The following is a 13,261-nucleotide window of genomic DNA, read 5'->3' on the forward strand; positions in this document are numbered from 1 at the left end:
TATGTGAAATCTCCCAATTTTTAAGCACTGCCTCAAATTCATGAAATTCTATATGGGCCAAACAAGTCATGTTGTCTTCTGGTTGAATCAGCCTATGGCCTGCCTATTCCTAACCTCTGATCTAAGGAAATCCTCTTTTGTAAATAGTTATATGTCGGTGGGGGGGGGGGGGGGCACCTGGGTGGCTCTGTCAGTTAAGCGTCCAGCTCTGGGTTTTGGCTCAGGTCATGATCTCATGGGTTGTGGAATGGAGCCCTACAGCGGGCTCTCTGCTCAGCATGGAGTCTGCTTGAAGATTTTCTCTCTCTGCCCCACCCCCCAACTTGCTCTCACTCTCTCTCTCTAAAATCAATCAATCAATCTTTTAAAAAATAGTTGTTAGGTTAGTAGTGAGAAATGACCCAAAAAGAAAGTGAGGAAGGAGGTGGGGAGCCATTACCAGCAGAGTAGAAACGCTTGAGCCAAAGTTGGGAGGTGTTAATCAATGGAACACAATGGAGAGACCACAGTGAATCCACTAAATAGGATGGAGAAAAAGGTATAAAACCTGGAAGCACAAATTAAGGGAGATCATTGAAGGACCCATCCAAGTATTGATACCCGGGGATTTGATTTTATCCTGGAAATCATAAGGAGCTATTAAACATATGTGAACAAAAGAATGACTGACACTTAGCTGCAGAAAGATTTTACGAGATCTGGGCATCCCTAGAATCTCTTCTTCTGAAGTGTGGAGCTATCTCCCTCCCTTTGATGAAACCAGCAGGCCGCCATCAAAGGAAGAACAATGGAGGACTGCAGCTGAAACCTGTGCCCAAATCAGCCTCACAACTCACTGGCTTGGTTTTATTCTTTTTTCCTAAAGCCACTTTCTTGTCATTCTCTCACTTGTGATGTGTAAGCCACCTCTAATGGGCCACCTCGAAGTTACTCAATATGGGTTCCAAAAGGCCTGGGACAATGGGGCTGGCTCCATGGGGGATGGTGCTATCAGCTCCCTTGAAATCACAAGTGTAGAAAAACAAGGATTGCAGGGTAGGATAATGGTTTCAGTGTGTTCACCAAAGGAGGCCCTGGCAGGAAGTCATAGGCTTGAGTTGTGTGGAGGAGAGAATTCTGATTCCACTCAGGATAAGCTCAAGTGCAGAAGGGAGAGGTCAATATTTGCATTTCTCCAGTGGCCATTTGATAGGAAACCTCTACTGGGCCCAGATGAAAGATTCTTGGGGGCAGCTTACGGTCATGTTGCTTTATCCCCACCTCAATCCCTTTCACCAGCTGGGAAAATAAAAGACTTTTCCTGTGGGTCACCCCTCCCTGGATGGCAGTGAGGCTAAGTGAGGTGATTCTCCAATGCTCCACGCCTCCGAGTCTCCAAACTCCACCTGGGAGGTCAATCTTGACCTTGAATCTTGAACGGCCCTTCTTCCTTAGTGGTGCAGGGATGTGGACACCCTTGGCAGCCACAGCTGAATGTTTGAAGTTTAAACTATTCACAGGTGGGGGCGCCTGGGTGGCTCAGTTGGTTAAGCGACTGCCTTCGGCTCAGGTCATGATCCTGGAGTCCCTGGATCGAGTCCCGCATCGGGCTGCCTGCTCGGCAGGGAGTCTGCTTCTCCCTCTCCCACTCCCCTTGCTTGTGTTCCCTCTCTCGCTGTGTCTCTCTCTGTCAAATAAATAAATAAAATCTTTAAACTATTCCCAGGTGATACTGAAAGTCCAAGACATGGAGTCCCTTGTTCTTTCTGCTCATGTGAATTTGAGTTTCAAGTAGTAGAGAATTGGGTTATGAGATCCAGTTCTGTAGTTAGCGATGGAACCCAGTTAACAGGCCACAGTGTAATGCAGTTAGTGTCATAAATGTTCTAGTTCTAGAAGGTAGTGGAAGTAACCCTAAACAGAGAATCAGCTGAAGGGGAAATGGGGAGAGAAGTTTTACTGGGGAAATGATATTCTACACCAGTGCCAGCAAGTATGGGAATTCAAGAAGTTCCTGAGTCCACCCCTAGAGATCATCCAGGTTCTGCTGTGCCGTAATCAGAAACAGAGGTGAGCAGGACACCAAAATGTCCTAAACATAGGCTCTCAATGATGTTTTTTAAAATGCGTAGTTCAAAAAACAGTAACGACAACAATGAAAAAAGGAAATAGGTCACACTCTTACCAGGGGTTGCCTCAAGGGGATGGAATTCTGCATTTTTCTCTGTTTCATATTTTCTAAACTTTCTAGATAATCTGCAATAAGCAAGTATTACTTCTCTAGTAAAAAAACAAATTTCGAAAGGAGGATGAGGGTGGAAAAAATGAAAGGAAGAGGTTGGTAGAGGCGAGTAAGAGCCTGCAGAAATGTCTCAGCCCAGCCCCAGTCTTGCAAGCCACAGGCTCAGGGACACCACGCAAGGTCCTGCACAGCCAATAAACCGTAGTCAACACAACAGCCTTTCCTCCAGCTAAAAGCACCACCAGCCACCAGGCCAGCCTCGCTATTAGAAATGGCTGTCTCTAGTAGGACCTTGCATGTGACCTTAGAGTATTGACAACGCGCTCACAACTTCACCTACCTGTCTGTCAGACTCTCTGCTGAGTAGCAAGAAATTATATATATATATATATATATATATATATATATATATATACACACACACACACATACACACACGTGCACACACACATATATGTGTGTGTATAATTGCAATTATATACTTTAATATACAACTTCTAATTTTCAAAACATTTTTGACTTCCTCTCTTCTGATCTTCCTTGTAAGGAGCTTGGTGGAAATGAATGGCCAGAGAAGTGGAGCCATTTGGCCAAGGTCGTACAGGGAGTTAAGGGCAGAAGCAGAATGGGGGTGGGAGTGGCGGGGTAGGGGGGCTGTCTAAGTGCTTCCCAAGCCCAAGCTTCTGCTCTCCAAGGGAAGACTGCATTGTGCTATGGCTATCTTGGAGTGTGCTCAGAGCTGCAAATGGATTTCCTATCAAATCTAACCATCTTTTAGGTCCACTGAGAAGGATTGATTTCCATAGCTTTTTAAACCATCTGTAAGAAAGCAGAGCTGGTTTCAAACTAGAAACTAAAGCAGTGTAAATGGTCTGAGGTAACCAGTAAAGGTCATAGGGCACAAAGGTCAGGACACAAAGCCACAGAACTATCCAGCAATTGCAATACTTGAAAAAAATTGCAGGCTTGACTATGTAGCTTCCAAGTTGCTCAAATTCAACATCCTGGGCTACTCTGTTTTGTTTTGTTTTATTTTGCTTTTTTTAAAAAAAGAAGGGGGGAGAGGGAATCACTACACTAGAATCTCCCATAAAGATCTCACAGCTGTGTGTACATTCTGGATGGTCCCAGAATATCAATACAGGTTTCCCCCACTATCTGAAAAGAGAGCATTCCTTTGAAAGCTTTAATGAGCTGAAAGAGCATAAGGCAAAGAAGCATTACTATTACTTTACATGGGAAAATTTTCGAGCATTCCCAGACCCACAAAATAATCTCTCTTATGCTTTTTTGATACCTTAGGACACATCTTGCTAATGGATGCACAAAACAAATGGAGACAAGGCCCAGGTGCTCATGGGCACAATTCAGAGTGGAGATGCTGAGTGTCGTTCTAGGGAAGGAGGTTGGCAGGGCCGCACCTGCTGCTGGGGATGCGTGCTGCCTCTGTAAGAGCTTGCTGCAAACAAACGCTGCATGCTATTTTTGTTTTTGGCCTTTTTTTGTAGAAGCAAAAATCCTCCTTGGATTCCTTTTGGTCAGTGAAGACAAGTACTCATGCAGATCTCTTGTAAAAGTGAAGTGGCAGAATGCAAACTTTTGAAAAATGGAGGGAACTTGTATCACTGTTTGGACTAACCTATTGGCTCACTGGGTCACTGCCACATAAAACCTGTCGATTGATCATTGATAAATGTAACAAATATCCAATGAGCACAAAATCACTAAATCAATGGACTCTGTAAAGATGGACGATGAAGATAAAAGCAAATGGGAACGAACCCAGAAAGACACCTCACCCGTGTCCCAATCCGGCAAGCTCTGACCCTGCATGTACCTCTGCTTTGACCTGATTTCCCAGCACATGAGCAGATATGGGCTGATAAGATAGTCGGTGGATGAATGGTTCCATAGGATGTGACTTAAAGGCAAAGTTAGTATCAGAAATACTTCACGGGGAGCAAGAAGCACCCTGAACCTTGAAGCTCCCAGACTCTTAAAGGCAACTGGCTGGCAATTGAAAAGGTGGGTCCCCAGCCCCTAACACACATGAGTTCCTAAGTCTATCCAGCAGAAGCCTGAAGGGCTCAGGTAAAAAATGTCCTTAGTATATGTGCTGCCGAAGCGAGCACGATAAAAAATGTTCTTTACATGAACCCCATAGAAGAAGTAGCCAGATAAAACTGCCTTACTGGGACTTTGAGAAATCGTGTTAAGGCAATGGCAATAGTTACTAGTTATTGAGCCCTTACGGGGTGCCAAGTGCTTTATTTGCCTTATCGCTTTTAGTCACACAACAATCCTTGGAGGCAGGCGTCGGCATCATCTTCCAAATGAGGAAAGTGGGGGAGAGAGGTTAAGTAACTTATTCACAGACACACAGCTTTTCTGTCTCACTGTCGATGTAGGTGGACATTACTCTAAGGCCACCCACTTACAAACCCCTTCTGAAGGAAAGAGAAGCCAAATTTTTCTTATACCTGATCACTGTACTTCACCCAACTTGAACTTGAATCTTAGCTGATTGGACCAGGGGTTGGTCCTTCTGCAGACTGGTCAGTAATCACAGAGATAGCTGGCCTGGTCAAAGAGCTCTGCTAGTAAGATACTAGCTGACCAAGAAGAGCCTCTCTTGGGATTGACCAGTGGTCTACAGAGGAACTCAGCAAGCTGTGGATGGTCTGCCCTGGGCATGAGAAGAGGATACAGTAGCATTGTGCCAAGATTTACTATTCTGGCCAGTCACCAAAATTGCTGCTAGCTCTGAGCCATTGACGTGTCCGGTCCAGGACCCCAAGTTCTTCTGTCCACCAAACCCCCACCAAGGCAGGAGCCTGCCACCCAGTACTCTGAGACCTGAGGCTTGTCTGCCTTGGGTCAGAAGGCCTGGCCCCTCCAAAATGTGTCAAGTCTTCACACTGAATCCCTGTTCCCATTATTTCTGCAGGGTCTGCTCTTCCGATCTCAGCAGTGGAGGACACAAAAGGGAGAACCAGCACCTTTCTGTTTGTTTGTTTGTTTGTTGGATGTTTTTTTCCCATACAGTCACTTGCCATCCAAGTAACCATCACAGGGTCTGTGATTCTTCTACCGGGCCAGGGCCCAGGAGGTGGCCATTGGTGGGCGCTTCGAATGGAGCTGGGATCCACAGGCATAGCCTTGCAATGTTGCCAGAGGAAGCAGCGGTGGGAGCAGTGGGAGATGAAGACGTGCAAAAAGCATCACCTGACAAGAGCACAGTAGTGGTGGCAGAGGGGGTGGGGGACCTCCGTCTCCTGGTAAAATCCACACCAACCATTTCAGTCTTTGGTATGAATGGTTGAGACTGTTCCGTCTTATGTAAGGCACCCTTAATCACCGAAACACCCCATCTTTTCAACTAGAATGCTACCTTAAATCCCTTCTTTATAGGAAATCTGCTACTGCCATTGTGCATAAACTAGTTTTTCCAGATAAATCACTGGATTAATTAAACAGAGCCCTGCACAGGCTCCGTCAGTGGAGAGGCTGATGATCACTGAGCGTGTGCATGGGGGTGGATTCGAGAGCTGTGTGGCATATCCAATGGCAGTTTCTTCTCTCTCTTCTGCCAAAGACAGGGGTCTGTGTGGGTAATCCTGAAGATTTTCAGGGAGTAAGATACCTAACCCTTCCTAGAACAAGGTCAGGAAAGAAGTCATTCTTTTATATGTATAGAGAGAGAGAGAGAGAGAGATTTTACTAATTTATTTGAGAGACAGAGAGCAAGGAAGAGCAAGAGAGCACAAGCAGGGGGAAGGGCAGTGGGAGAGGGAGAAGCAGACTCCCCGCTGAGCAGGGAGCCCCACAATACTAGCAATCCCAGGACCCCTGGATCATGACCCGAGCCGAAGGCAGACGCTCACCCGGCTGAGCCACCCAGGCTCCCCAAGAAGTCATTCTTTAACAACCCAGAATCAATGTTTCTGAGCACAGGCTTACCTATAGAATGTTAGGACATTCAGGACGCAGGGTATGCTCTCAGATTGTTTCCAGATAGTTCTCTAATCTGGGGCCTTGAGCCCAGGTCAGGGCCTTTGCTTTCTATTCACTAGGGAATTAACATATATTTACTGAGCATTAATGAAGGATTTTCAGGCTGTGACTTGGTAAATTCCAAGGAGCTGTCCTTTAAGAAGACTGATTTGTCAATAATTTGCTTGGTTGACTGACATCAAGAAACACAGCTTGAGGCTATCATAGCAGTTAAGTTAGGATGTTGTGAGGCCTGAATAAGAACAGTGACAGGGGAAAATAGAAAATGAAGGACTAGTGTAAGAAATCGGGTTAATACGCAAATACAGTGTGGTGGCTTTAGAACCAGACAATCGTGGGTTATAGTCAAGCACCAGCCCTTATGCCCAGCAAGTGACTTGATGTTCCCATTTCAGTTTTCTTATCTGTAAAATGGGAATATAAAACCCACTCTTGATAGATGATAGATAGGCACACAATCTCCCAAAAGGTAGCTACCTATATTTGACTGCTATCCGTTCACCAAAACCCATTTTTTTCTTCTCTCTGGGTGCACAGCTGAAGCTAAACTGAGTTTAGCCAATGAACTGTGAGTAGGAATGACGTGTGTCACTTTCAGGCCTAGCCTTTTCTGCTTCCCCATTGGAGACACTCCATACTCTTCTCTATCTGCTTGCTCAATACAGAGACCTCTAAGGATTTGGAGGGGAACAGAGCCAACAAGCTCAATTCCCTGGAAAACTACAGGAAGACCATCTACCAACTGGGTGAACCTGTTTGAAACTTCACATGAGTGAGAAAGGAACTTCTATTTCTATTCTGTTCTTGTGCAGAATTGACAACATAACCACTGCCTCGGTAAACAATCATTATGAAAATTTTTGGTGTTATAAGCAATACAGAGACCTACAAGTTCTCAACTTAAGAAGACAAAACAGACACATTGCAGCACATACTAGATGCTATACGCATGATGCAGACAATAGAAGTTCAAAAAGTTCAAAGTCCCCAGAGGTAGAGAGATCTGAAACATCTTCACACAGCATGTAGCTTTGAGCTTGTCTTTCAAGAATGATTATGGATTGTCTAGATCGTGGAGATTCCATTCATTCACCAACATTTAAAAACATCAACAAGAAATCCCCCATCATGCAGTTTCTACCCCCATGGCCTATAGGACACTTCAGCTCATACCCAATATTTCTTCATCACTCATGTCTTTTGTCAATGATGTCCAACGTGGTCTGGTCCTGGTTTCCATGGCCTTCAGCCATCTTCAACCTTCTAAAATCACCTAATACCTACTTTCCATCCCCAGAAGCCCTGGTTCAAGAAAGAAAATACCTCCAGCTTCAGAATGTTTGATGGCCACTCCCTTGGGTCCATAACAGCCCTGGGTTTATGGCTCTAAGCGAATGGCTGGTAAATGAGATCTAATTATGCATGTCTATTGCTCCAGCATTTTGCCTTGCTCCTTGCAGCTGCTGATCAGTTAATCCATTTTAATTACCATTTCCCTCTGGCCATACAAGCAAAAAAGCTTCTTTTCAGAAATCAAAAAGACTGATCAATCCAATGGAAGGGTTTTGTATTTTAATCATTACCATGTAAAAAAAGTTTGCAACATAAACTTCCTGCTCTAAATTCCTTCAACCAAACAATGAATTATAGATGCTATGATGAAAATGTGGTCATGATTTATAACTTGCTCTACTCAAAACTATCACCCTTGAGTCTTTAAAATCAATTGGGGGGTTTACTTTATATGGATAATAGAAACTACGTTTGTACGTTCCCAGGTTTTCAGTCTTCCCAAAATGTTTAACACAGGTGTTGTCATTCTCTAGGTTCAGAAGTGCACAACGTATGCACTGAGATGCAAAGGAGACTTAAAAGTGTCACACATCATCCTGCCAGTTTAGTAAATAGATAAGATCCACATGTGCAGAGTCAGAAAAACAGAAAAATGGGACTCCTCAGAATTTGTACATGAGATGATTTAACACTCTGTGAACCACATTGCAGAGCATACATTTTGCAGGGAGAGTGAGTACTAACAGAGCTGCAAGGTTGTTGTTGGTTTTTTTTCAGAGCTGCAAGATTTGGAAAACACTGCTTCCCCAACCGCAGGATACAATTTGGTTCTCAGAGCGAAGGGGCAACATTGGCAGGTGCGTGCACTGCGGTTACACAGAAACCCCTTTGATGCAGTATGGAAATGGCCCTCTCCTCAGAAACACTTCAACAATGGTGACTGCCTGCAAGCTGCAGGAAGCTGGACGAGTATTGAGAATTAGTGCCGGCAAAACAGAGATGTGCGTTTTCAGGACTTCTTTTTTTTTTTTTTTTTTTTTTACTTTTTTAAGTTTACTTATTTATTTTTTTATTATGTTATGTCAGGACTTCAGAAGGAGTCTGATCAGGTCTCTTTTGGCTAACTGGCCAAAATGTAATTGACTTCACAAAGAAATACGGAATAATAGCCTTCTGTGTTTGAGGGCAGTTTGAAAGTTCTTTGGTTTCTTCCAGAGAACTGAAACTGAAGTTTCAGCCAATATTTTCTAAATCAGGATCTCCTTAAATGCCATACCTTCTGCCTAAAATATGCTGTCCCTACATACACGCTCACACACACGTGTGTGTACATGTGTGAACAAATCCCATCAACACCCACCCCAGCTCATTCTCATCCTTCGGGCCCCATCTTGACCAGATGATCAAAATTAGATGCCTCTTCTCTGTCCTGTTATTCTTCATAAACTATTTGTGTCCTTCCTCAATATCCTTACATTTGCCCCAAGTAGAAGATCCACAGATCTTCCTCAACTTATGATGGGGCCTCCCGGCATCACAGAAGAGTATTGTACCATGTATTGTTAGCCCAGGGAAAAGATCCAAATTCAAATTTGAAGATTTCATCCTGAACACATCACTTTCAAGACATCGTGAAGTCAAAAAATCTTAAGTAGAACCATCATTATGTCAAGAACCATCTGTGTACATATTCATGTATATTTGATTGCTACCTGGTACCTAACAAACACTCATTACATCTTTGGTGAATGAATGAATGAATGAATGAATGAGTAAATGAATGAAGGGATAAAAGGACGATATCTTGGGAAGTTTTAAAAACAGAACAAATTATCCATCTTGAATGTTTTCGACCAGCAATGAGATCCCTGGTTTTGATCTGAAGAGGAACTATTTTTTATTCTTTAGTCTTATAATTGGGAGCAAGGAGGGTGGTGGGGAGACAGGCCAGGGAGGGGCCAATGGGTCCTACTCTTCTGAGAAAGAAGTAAGGCTTTATTTCCCCCCACGCCTCCTGCTTAGAGATTAGCCAGATAAGACCAAAGGATCTCCTTCTTCCTGGGGTAATCGGGCTTCCTGTAGCTGGCGGCTGCTGGGTCTGGGGAGGAATGGGGGAGGTCGAGCTTCTTGCTCTGAATTTCTGATGCACCAGCAGCACAGACTCTTTTCTCACTTCTCAATTCTCCTTTATGAAGTGTATTTTCTCTGCGGGGAACACCACTTTCTCTGGAGAACTATTAATTCCCAAGGAGTAAGCCACTGAAGCCTGCATGGGAACACCCACTCATTTGCAAATTGGCAAAAGAGTCTCCCACAAAGTAGAAGAAGGCTTGATTCAGGGCTTAAAGGAAACAATGGAGTCCATTTAACAAAGCCAACATTTAATGAACTCAAAACAGTGTGCTTTAAAAAAATAAGTTAATAAAGCAGGCTTTTAAACTTTAATGCATGCTTATTAGCTTTATTTCTAAAGTACCATCTGTTACCATAGTAAGGGTTTCCTGGTTTGTTTATCATCGTGATTCATCACCTATATGATTTCTGAGCAATGAATGAAAATGTTGATTGGAATTTTGCAAATGACAACCCTTTGGTGTCTGGGTCAGCTTTCACAAATCATGCAAGACCTCTAAATAGAACAGATAACTTCTATTGCCTGGCAATTCGCAAAAGAAAGACACAGGAGAGATAAGCTCACCCTTCAGATGAGTCTGCCATAAAACCCCCTTTCCTGGATTCTTTTAAGATTCTGGGAGTGTTCAAATCTTCCCATCAGTTTTGTTTGTGTGTTTGATGGAGAAATAGCCATGAGTCTCAGTGGGAGACTTTGCTTTGAGATCCATCCCCCAGTGGCAGCCCTCGATTCCTCTCCAGAAGGGAGAGGGGTATTGGAAAGCAGAGAGGGGGTGGGGTGGGGTGGCAGAACAGTGGGTAATTACTCGGAATAAATAGGAGCCTCCTACCTTTTATCAGAGCAAGTATCAAATACTGTTCAGCCCAAGTACATTTTGTCCTGTTCTGTTTCTTATGCAAATTCAGCATCTAGCGAGCAGCCTGCCACAAAAGTTGACTCTGCTTCCCTAACTTCATTCAACTTGCCCTTGAAAGGAGTATCATATACCTGATTGTTAGGTGGGTCCCCACATCCAAGAAACTGTAGGCGAGATCGTATCATTACAGGGCTTTTCTGGAAATCAAAAGCACCTGCTCTTTGTTAAGGTGGGCTTCTAAAGAGAGATTTATTCCCATTAGAAAATGCCCAGAGTTCATACGGGAACACTATTTACATGTCTTCCCAATCTGAGGATACCAATCTCAGGTGAATAAACTTAATGGCAGTAAACCTTTACTGAGCACTTACTGTGTACAAGGCCTTGTGCTAAGCAATTTACATGTGTCATTTCATTAGGTCTTTGCAACAGCCGTAGGCAATAGGAAGCCCCATTTTACAGCTTTAGAAACCAAAGGCTTAGAGAGGTCACATTACTTGCCCAAGATCACACAGCTGGAAATGTGATAGAGCCACAATCTCTGATCCAGAACCTGCGCTCTTAGCTACCTATGACATAATTCAGCGTTGACGGCAATAATGTGTATACTATCCAGTGATGACCCACTCCTAATGGGCTCCCCTCTTTGGATTTCCCAAGCAGAACGAAGCATTAAAAAAGTCCTCCCTGATGCCCTGACCCTTACAGAGGAAAATAAACCTTGTCTGTGTAAACCAATTTATATCTTACTTAATACTCTAACACTATGTCGTAGATATTATCATATCCTTTCAGGAGAAGAGGAAATTAAGGCTCACAGAAGCTAAGTAACTTGCCCAAGAACCTACAGCTAGTAAGTGCTATGGGTGGGCTTCTGATCTCAGGCCAACAGCAGGGTCTATCTGCCCAAACTGACCCTATACTCCCTCACAGCATCTTGTAGGTGTTTATCAGACATTTCCACTGAGAGACAAGAAAGGTTTTGATTTCCACTGTAACACTTTCCTTGAGAGAACTCTGCCCTTCCAGGTCAGAGACTAGATGATCCTATTGGCCTGCTTGGGCAAAAGTTGGCTGAACGGAAGCCTATACCTGAAAATATTGAAAAGAATCTTCTTGGAATAGAAACAAGAATCCCAACTATATAGAATAGCAATAGTGAGCTATCAGTGGTGAACAATCATTATGCCAAATCCGAGGGGCCATTCTCTAGAAGCTAGGCTGCTTTGGGCCTCTGTGACCTGGCTTTCCTAGCACCATTGACTTGCCTGTGTCTTCCCAGTGCATGGTATACTGTTGGGGCTCAATAAATGTTTAAGAAAAAGGACAAAGGAAGAAACACAGAGTTAGTGCTAAGCCCTAGGAAAGAGAAACTCAGAGAAGTCACACATACTTTGTTAGAGTCAAGTGCCTTTTTGGTGCTCAGGAAGTAATGCCTATAATGAACTGTGAAGATCAGCATAAACATGCTGGTGCTTCCAGGCCACAGGAAACTTGATCCAAGTGTCTATATATAAAAAAAATTAATATGTTCTATCCCCCTCCCCTCTTCACCCCATTTGGTCTTTATCCATAAAATACATGCATGTCCATTATACAATATAGATATGTCTCCTGTTAAATGAATCTATGATGTAACACGTGGTGCTTTTCTTTGAGGGGGAGAAAAAAACAACTCAGGGACATATACATTCGCATGAAATTGTTAGTTGTCTTTTCATGTAATCTATTATTTATTGACTACTTCACAGTTTACAAGAGCCTTCATTTCATTGCTCTCTCACGCTGTAAGGTAAGCCCAGGGTTATGCCTCCATTTAGAGAGAAGGAAACTGAGTCACAAAAATTTTTAATGACTTGCCACATGGCTACTTCCTTGGTTTTTTTTTTTACACCATCATTGTAAGACATACCAGCAACTTAACATTAGATTTTTAGGAAATAAGGAATCTCTACCATGTTACGTATGCACATTGCTTATAAAACACATCCCAGTGTTTCCACAACATTAAATTATGTGCGCTCAAAGGGAGGAATGGGTATCTTAAAACTAAGGAAATGTGGTAAGTAGCAAAACAATGCTTTAACCCAGTATTCTAACTCTGAATCATTGTGTATTGATGACTTAGCTTCTCAACTACATTATAAAGCCCTGCAAAAGAGAGCATTTTTCTGTACTTATTACTACTGCCTCTCAAAGGGCTTTATGTAGTAGCTTTCATTGATTGATAAAAGAGTCTGTTTCCTCTAAAAACAAAAATTAAAACAAACCCTGATTTTTCATTCTTAAATTTCTGGGTGCTAAAAAAAAAAAAAAAACTCAGGCAATATATTCAGAAACTTCTCAGGAGTAGGATTTTATCTGTTGTTTTCAGTGGGATCTTGTTTGGTGACTAAGGATTGAATTATAAGATTGCCTTTCTAAGTTCCTTCTTCCAATATCACTGCTCTAGGAGACTAACAAAACTTCAAAACCTGGAGAACTAAAATAAAAAGTTGTATTCAGGATGAAGTTCTAGAGAAATGCCAGGATGACATTCTAGTTTAGAGTTTATTAAAAAATATTGGGGGGGGGACGGGAATCCCTTAACATGTTTGCATTAATACTAACAACCTATTTTTTGTTTGAGTAGCAATTGTAACACTGCTGAACTTGGGTCCTCTTTAGTTTAAAGTTTAGATAGCCTCCATATAAAAATAAGAATGCAAGAAATAAAGCAAAGAAAGCAAGACATAAAGAAAGA

Source organism: Mirounga angustirostris, unplaced genomic scaffold (assembly GCF_029215605.1).
Source record: "Mirounga angustirostris isolate CCGP_5_RB_7025 unplaced genomic scaffold, mMirAng1.0.hap1 SCAF_6, whole genome shotgun sequence".
NCBI lineage: Eukaryota > Metazoa > Chordata > Mammalia > Carnivora > Phocidae > Mirounga > Mirounga angustirostris.